This window comes from Eutrigla gurnardus, assembly GCF_963514095.1.
Source record: "Eutrigla gurnardus genome assembly, chromosome: 23".
Taxonomy (NCBI): domain Eukaryota; kingdom Metazoa; phylum Chordata; class Actinopteri; order Perciformes; family Triglidae; genus Eutrigla; species Eutrigla gurnardus.
Genome location: NC_139934.1, coordinates 5,290,583 through 5,297,439, shown reverse-complemented (window position 1 = coordinate 5,297,439; position 6,857 = coordinate 5,290,583).

Here is a 6,857-nt window from a genome sequence, read left to right as displayed (position 1 = left end):
GTGTCATTGAGCATGTCTGTCTGTTAATCTTATTGCAGTGTTTCTCCTTTCCAAAGAAATTTCGATGTGATGTTGTGTTGTTGACAACTTGGCAGTGGCCAATGGCAAAATCTTGTTTTTTTAAAATGGAATAAAATGAAGAAAGAGCACTACGACGGCGTATTACGGCCAAGTATGAAAAAAAAAAAAAATACGGACCCGGGGGAGGGGGTAATATTTCGAGAAAAAAGTGGCAAATTTGCGAGAAAAAAGTGGCAAATTTACGAGTTTAAAAAGTCGCAAATTTACGAGAAAAAACTCGCAAATTTGCGAGTTTTAAAGTGGCGAATTTGCTAGTTTATTATGATGCTAACAACCTGCATTTATGCTAGCTAACTTCGCTTCCGAATGTCGCTTTTATCTTTCTAATTAATTCATCCCAACGTGTGACGCTCTGCTAAGGCCCTTAAGGTAATGGCTGTTGATGGTTATTGTTGGTTAATTTTATTTGGGCCAAATTGTCATCTTATTTGTGTTTATTGAGCAAGTAGTTTGCCTAATCTAGCTGGCAGTAGCTTTCACTTGTTGTCATAGCAACGGCAAACATCCGGGTCAAGCTACGTGATTACTTCCTCTATGACCGCTAGCTTAGCCAAACCACCCGATGAACAAACACACATACCGTAAGATGACAATTTGGCCCATATAAAATTAATCAACACTAACCATCAAGAGCCATCACCCTAAGGACCTTAGCAAAGCATTGACACACGGGATGGATAAATAAGAAAGATAAAAGCTACAGTCATGGGAAGTTAGCTAGCATAAATGCCGGTTGTTAGCATCGTAATAAACTAGCAAATTTGCCACTTTAAAACTCGCAAATTTGCGAGTTTTTTCTCGTAAATTTGCGACTTTTTAAACTCGCAAATTTGCGAGTTTTTTCTCGTAAATTTGCGACTTTTTAAACTCGTAAATTTGCCACTTTAAAACTAGCAAATTTGCGACTTTTAATCTCAGAATATTGCCCACCTCTCTCGGCTCTGGTTTTTTTTTTTTTTTTTTCGACAGTGGCCCTAATACGCCGTCGTAGAGCACAGACCACTTCAGCATGTTGATTATTAAATTAATAATGGGATTGCGATGGTACATCGGAAGAATTTAATGTAAAACAGCCGTCTGTAATTTTCTTTTACTTTGTCAAAAAGAAAATGTTTTATCAGGCCCGGCCAGACTACATGTTCGCTCCCACTTTCTGCCCATCATTTTGTTTTTGTTATGGCTGCTCATCACCACAGAGTTGATAGGCCAGAAGAGGAAACAGACTTTCTGTCCCCACTGGGAGGTTGGCCGCCTCCGATGCTTCAGCTGCTTCCTTGCATGCAGTGCTGTACTGCTGACTGGGGGTCTGCTGACTGGGGGTCTGCCTACATGGTACGTACACCCCTGTTCAGTTAATGGTATTAGCATTTACAGTATCTGTTTATTATTATTCTTGTGTCACAATATGATTTAAAAAAATGTTTGCGATATTCAAGTTTTGCAATAACTTATGTTGTGATACATTTTCACTGTGATAAATGTCATAAATGTTGCATCATGCTCCAGACAAGCTGAACTGTTTATTGCAGTCTGCATAGTGACTGCACCAACAAACAAAAAAAACAACCTCCCAGGCACCATCTAGTGGACTGAATAAGGATTTTTTACCAAAAGGTTGAATATGTATTTGCAATATTAATAGTTCATATAATGAAATGTTCTCGTAGATACTGGTTTATAGGTTTTTATGAGTAGAACCAGTTGTAATATTTAGTCTTGTCTAGCTTGTTTAATTTCTTGTGAAGCTGTTCATACTAGAGTGGGCAATTACCTAGTTTCAGCCATCTCAGCTGCAGTGAATAGACTTGATTGGAGGGGGGGGCGTTAAACCTGCATGTGGTAAACCAAGCACTTAAGAGCTTGTCACTACAGCTGCAGCGTCAGGACAGCCGAACGAAGACAGTTGAACAAAGACAAGGAAGTCGATCTGTGGGAGTCCATTGAGGTGGGCATAACATCTCAACCACCACCCATCACAGCCATGTGTCCTATCCCAGTCAGGACATCACACTGGAGAAAATTTTACCAGAGACCCTTCGCTCGAGGCTGTAACCCATCCAATCTCTGCTACCCACCATTCTCCACCATTACGGAACTTAATTTACTAGGGGGGCTGTGGAACTGCCAGTCTGCAGTCAAGAAAGCGGACACCATTTCAACGTATGCCTCCCTGCAAACTCTCCACTTCCTGGCCCTTACGGAGGGGCCCTTACCTGGATCACCCCAGAAAACACTGCCACTCCAGCTGCCCTCTCAACTGTCTACTCGTTTTCACAGTCCCCAAGACCAACAGGTCGAGGATGGAGGAACTGGACTCCTTATCTCACCCAGGTGGTTCTACCAGGTCCTTCCTCTGGACCACCTAACCCGATCTGCACTTGAATTTCATGCCGTCTCTGTCACCCTTCCTTTCAAGCTCAACATCATAGTGATCTATCGCCCACCCGGTCCTCTCAGTGACTTTTTAGATGAGATGGATGCCCTCCTGAGCTGCTCCCCTGATGATGGCACACCACTCGTCGTCCTCGGTGACTTCAACATCCACCCAGGAAAGCTGCATTCATCTGAATTCGTTGACTTCTCCACATTTGACCTCACACTCTCCCCCTCTCCACCCACCCACCATTGTTTTACACTTTTAATCCTTTTCAAAACATGCAATAAAGTTTTCATTTGCTTGTTGCCAATCATGTTTTTATGTCCTTTTCATGCTATTTAGGGTCCAAGCGCCGACAATGTCGGGCTGCGAAGCCCTATTGTTATTGCAATGGTTTTTTTTTTATTATTCTTTCACGCCTACGACCTTTGAAATCCTATTGGAGTACAAAAGTCCGCCTGGGAAAATTTTCCGCCATCTTGGATTTTATGAAAAACAAGAAGTTGTTCATTCCTCGGACACCGTTGACCCGATTTCGACGGAATTTGGTACGCATACTCGTTAGACCTAGCTGTGGTGATGGTCTGAAAAGCTTTTGAAAATATGCATTTAATCAGAAGATATCGGCCAATGCACCTAAGAGGGTTGGGCCACCAAATCGCAATTAGCATAACTCTATAACCTTTGGGCCAGAAACTTGAAACCTATGTTGCCATAGCTTCAAAGAACATACATGTCAAGTTTCATCAAATTGAGTAATGTTTGGCGCTGCCACAAATTTCCAAAAAGTGCAATTTTTGGCAGTTTTTGGCTGTTTTTGGTCATTCACAGGGGTCGTACTAAATCGAACTTGTACTATACCGTTGATCCGATTGATACCAAAATTGGATATGTGGTTGGAAAGGCCTTTAGGACAAAAAGTTACTCAAAGATGCTCCAAAAGTCTAGGGGCGTGGCCACGGCGACGCCATGACTGCGCTACTATTTTCAACCTTCAGGCATTTAAACTTCACCGTTTCTTCTCCGATCTGCTCCAAAATATTCATGCTTGATAAGAGTCAGGTCCTGAACACAACTGCACTGCAATTTTAACTCAAAGGTAGAGCGCCACCTAATGGTGACATGAAATGTGTCTGATTTAAGGCCCTTTTTCTGAGCAACAGCCCCCCCTCTAGGTTAAGCGTACACGCATGAAATATTTTTTCCTAGATAGCCCATGTAGAGATGTACAAAAAAGCCTCTGAGACCCACCGCCTAAAGTCATGATAAAGTGGGTAAAAAAAAATGTTTTTAGCCAAGTGTGTAATTCAGCCAGGTTTTCACTCAATCTTCACTCAGGACACAGGGGGGAGAGACACAGGGGCACAGCGACCACCAGGGGGAGTCAGAGATCTATCAGTGACACTAGAGAATCTGTGAATCTCACATGCAGTTCCAGTCTGCTTTACACCAGATCAACAGTCATGCCACTTTTAATTCCTTTTTTTAAATTCCTCTCATTTCAGCCTGGACACAAATGGAGGAGGAGAGATGGCACACTTCACATGTATCCACACACAGCTGTCAGTTGAACTCTGCCATAAACATCCAAACTATTATAACTTAATTGTTTCTTCTCTGATCTGCTCCAAACTTTCCACACTTGATTAGAGTTCCTTCCTTAACAAGTCTGCACTGTTATATTGCCTCACAGTCAGAGCGCCACCTACTGGCGACAGGAAATGTCATTGATTTTGTGACTTTTTCCAAGTAAAAGCCAAACCTGATTTTTTTTAACTAATTCCTCTCATTTCAGCTTGCAAGGAGGACACAGGGGGAGGAGGAGAGATGTCACACTAGAGGGAGCAGGACAGATGTCAGGAAGGCATGGACATGTGTGTGAGCTTTGTGACTGAAATTTCACTTGTGAATGCAGCCACTACACGACTGCACGTGACAGACAGATGGCTTTGAATGTCAATCGCTTGTGTCTAAACTTGTGCTACAAGGAGGTTGCCGCTGCACAGGTAGGCGGCTGCCACGCTGCCATGTGAATGCAGGCACTCCACGACCGTACGTGAGAGATGGATGCCTTTCGGTGTCAATCGCTTGTGTCTCAACTTGAGCCACGAGAGGCGGCCGCACCAAGGGTAGCGTCCACGACACTGCCCTGTGACCGCAGGCAGTCCACGAGCGCATATGAGCGAGGGCCCGTCACGGCACTGCTTGCAGTTTTAATTATATTTACAGTTTTGTGCCTCAGTTGCCAAAAATGCTGCACGGCCTGAAAGAAATTGAACATTAAAGCAGAAATGTTGTGATTTAGGATTATTTGAATGTTTTCAGATGGTGTTGTTTTTCGCTGTAACATTTTTTAAAATGTTATTTTGTGGGACGTTTCCGAATACATTTTGCAGAGATTGCAAAACTCTTTGTTGCAAATGTGCGGTTCTGGGTCACTGGTGTTTGAGTGAAACTGAATCGGACGGCCTGAGCTGTTCCACCACCGTCCTCACTGAGGTGGACTACTTTCTTTCCTTCCCCTCAGCTGTGATTGGCTCCAGCACAATTTCATGTTGGTGAAAAAGGTAAGTAAATTAATTTATTTAATGCAGTGAGTGCAAAACGCGTTAATAACTTGGATCAGTGTACTCTATTTACTGTAATATGGAAAAATGCCTACCGCTTATCATGCTCCTAACCCAATGCATGCTGGGATAGGCGCCACTGAACGGTAGTAAGTAGGTAAAGAGATGACTGTATAACTGAACATGAAGTTAATTTTATTATCTTGTTAAGTCGTTTCCGGTTTCTCTTTGGTGATCTAATAAACATCATTATTATTATCGTTGTGTCTCAGAATGTTTGAGGACCGCTGCATTAGACAAACTGTACACGTGTAGTTTATATTCAATATTTACTTTTTATGTGCGCTGTCAAACAATAAATGGTGTGGAAAATGGCATTAAAAGGAACTTTTCCCTCATGCTGAAGTTTCACGTTGGTGCCGAGCTGGAAAGATTTCTCAGAGGAAACTTTCTGTCCCCACTGGGAGGTTGGCCGCCTCCGATGCTGGAGCTGCTTCCTTGCATGTAGTGCTGCGCTGCTGACTAGGGGCCTGCTGACTGGGGGCCTGCTGACTGGGGTTCTGCTGACTGGGGGTCTGCTGACTGGGGTTCTGCTGACTGGGGGTCTGCTGACTGGGGGTCTATCGACTGGGATTCTGCTGACTGGGGGTCTGCTGACTGAGGTTCTGCCTCCATGGTATGTAAACCCCTGTTCAGTTAATGTATTGGCATTTACAGTATCTGTTTACCTGATGCAGTATAGGTCAGGTTAGCAGTATTGCCTGTGTGTGTGTGTGTGTGTGTGTGGGGTGGGGGGAGGGGGGGGGGGGGGGTCTTTGTGTTCAGTGAGTTTGCATCTGCTTTAAATCTAATTTTGTAAATCATGCTTCATTTTCTTTAAAATAACATCCAATAATTTATCCTTTTAAAATGACAAAATAGGTTAAAGTGTGGATGGGGATTACCAGAGGACCCCATGATACAATATCATCACAATTCTTGTGTCACAATATGATTTAAAAAAATGTTTGCGATATTCAAGTATTGCATTAACTTATATTGTGATACATTTTCACTGTGATAAATGTCATAAATGTTGCATCATGCTCCAGACAAGCTGAACTGTTTATTGCAGTCTGCATAGTGACTGCACCAACAAACAAAAAAAACAACCTCCTCTGCACCATCTAGTGGACTGATTAACGATTTTTTACCAAAAGGTTGAATATGTATTTGCAATATTAATAGTTTATATAATTAAATGTTCTCCTAGATACTGGTTTATAGGTTTTTATGAGTAGAACCAGTTGTAATATTTAGTCTTGTCTAGCTTGTTTAAATTCTTGTGAAGCTGTTCATACTGAGTGGGCAATTACCTAGTTTCAGCCATCTCAGCTGCAGTGAATAGACTTGATTTGAGGGGGGGGGGGGGGGGGGGGGGCTAAACCTGCATGTGGTAAACCAAGCACTTAAAGGCCCCCACACACCGCCCAGACGTCCAACTGCCTTATCCGACCACTCTCTGCCCACTCTGTTGCCTCTCGTCTGACCCGTTCGGCAGAAAAGTTGCGTTGTACACACCGCTTCGACGTGCTTCCGACAACACAGCAGCGTGTACGTTCTGCGCTTGCGCGAGATGCAATAAGCCTCCTTAACAGCGGGTGGCGCTAGTCTTGTGCCAATACTCCAAAACAGGAAAACAGGAAATGACGGAACGGAGTGCAGATAAAAACAATGCACACACAGTCTTGGTTCAGTATTCGTTCAATTCGAGAAGACCTTTGTGGACTAAATACTTGGCATTTCTGGAAGATGACTCTGGCTAGGGTGACACTCGCGTTGTGTGCTCTCGG